This window comes from Nicotiana attenuata, unplaced genomic scaffold, assembly GCF_001879085.1.
Source record: "Nicotiana attenuata strain UT unplaced genomic scaffold, NIATTr2, whole genome shotgun sequence".
NCBI lineage: Eukaryota > Viridiplantae > Streptophyta > Magnoliopsida > Solanales > Solanaceae > Nicotiana > Nicotiana attenuata.
Genome location: NW_017670559.1, coordinates 329,824 through 331,642, shown reverse-complemented (window position 1 = coordinate 331,642; position 1,819 = coordinate 329,824).

The following is a 1,819-nucleotide window of genomic DNA, read 5'->3' as shown; positions in this document are numbered from 1 at the left end:
GGCTCATCCCGAAGTCTAAGTATTTTTAGTATAAGCATTTAAAGAGGGCCACGCAATTTGTATATTTTGTGCGGTGACGCTCGTCTCATTTTTTATTTAAAAAGCAAGTCCTAGAGTAACTATGATTTTCTATTTTTATTTATCTCCAATATTAAAGAAAGAGTCCTAATTAGCTAACAATGCTTAGGAATTACTACATTTGGGTCCATGGACTTAATGAATTCAGAAGAGCCATTTTGGGCCTTGAAAACAACCCGCGCGAAGAAATCATAACCCAGGTCCTATGCAAAAATGGACCAGTCATGAGCCTGGGCCCAGGTCTAAACGAACACATAAGTCAGAACAGGACCTGGGCCACTCGTTGGGGTACTGAAGCCCAAACTGCCTGGAAATGGGCTATCGAGCCCTGATTGCTAAACCAAGCCACACCTCAATTTAACTTGAACAAATAAGGTGATATTGATTGCTTAGATTCTATTTTCTCATGCCCAGGCTTATGTATAGCTAAACGTATACTACAAAGTTCAGGAGCAATGATTAGAGCAAAGTAATTATTACTAAATTTACAACAACTTCACCATTCAAATGTCCTTTCCCTGATTTTTAGTTCAAATCTCTGGTGTCAATTATTAGGCCCAGTTTTAACTTCATCACGATCTACCTTCTGATTTCAAAACCAACCTTAAGTTTAATAAGCAATCATGACACAAATTCTAACTTCACTACACTAGCAACACAAATTAAACCAAAGTAGACTGCTAAATCAATTATTAGGCCCAGTTTTACATTATCTCGATCTACATGCTGATTTCAAAACCAACTTCGAGTCTAGTAAGCAATCAACACACGAATTCCAACTTCACTACACTAGCAACACAAATTAAACCAAAATGGACTACTACATACAGAATTCATATGTTCCCAGGAGTACCCTGAATTAATTCAACAGTCCATAAGCTAAAACAGTTCCCAGTTGTTATAGTTCAAAATAGTCCTAATTCAATTACAGTAAACAAACAATCACATCACAAAAAAAAACTATCCAAAACATAATAGAGATTATCAAAATAATAACACTACAACAGGAATTTGGATCCAGTTTCATTTCATGCTTTCATCTCGAAACTACATCAATTTGAGTTCAATTGTGTACCTGGATTTGAAACAGAATAAGAAGAATGAGAAGTCAGCAGCAGCAAATAGACACTCAAAACAGCTCAAAACCAATTTTAACCTAGAATTACACCAGATCACAGCCCGGGATAAGTTGTAAATCCAACATCAATAACAAACAGCCAGAACAGAACAAGTTGAACTCGAATAAACTCGAAAGCAGAATCAGTCGACTCCAGAACAGATTCAACAACCAGAAGAAGTGGGAATCAGTGCCTAGAACTCAAATTTCATCTAGAAATCAATGGAACAATACATTTTTGGTTTTTTTTTGAAGAGTTTCTGTTGTTTTTGGTTTTTTTTGTATGAAACAAAGATCTAGAAAAAGATTTTTTGAACTTTTTGTTAATTTGAAATTCAAAATGCAGACTTAGATCTGTAAAGAGGATTTTGAGGGGAATTTTGGAGGGTCTAAACTTGTGAAATAAGGCATGAGAGTGCCATTTTATAGGCAAAAATGAGGGGCAACTTCAGATTTTTAGTTTTACATATTAGTCCCTCACTTATTTCTACTTAACCCTCTATTTTCTGACTTGTTACTCAAGTTAACACACTTATCTTCTGAAATTTACCTTAAAACCCACATCTAGAAGCTTCTAGGAAATTCTTGCTAGATCCCCTACCCTTGAATTGCCTATCTTACCCT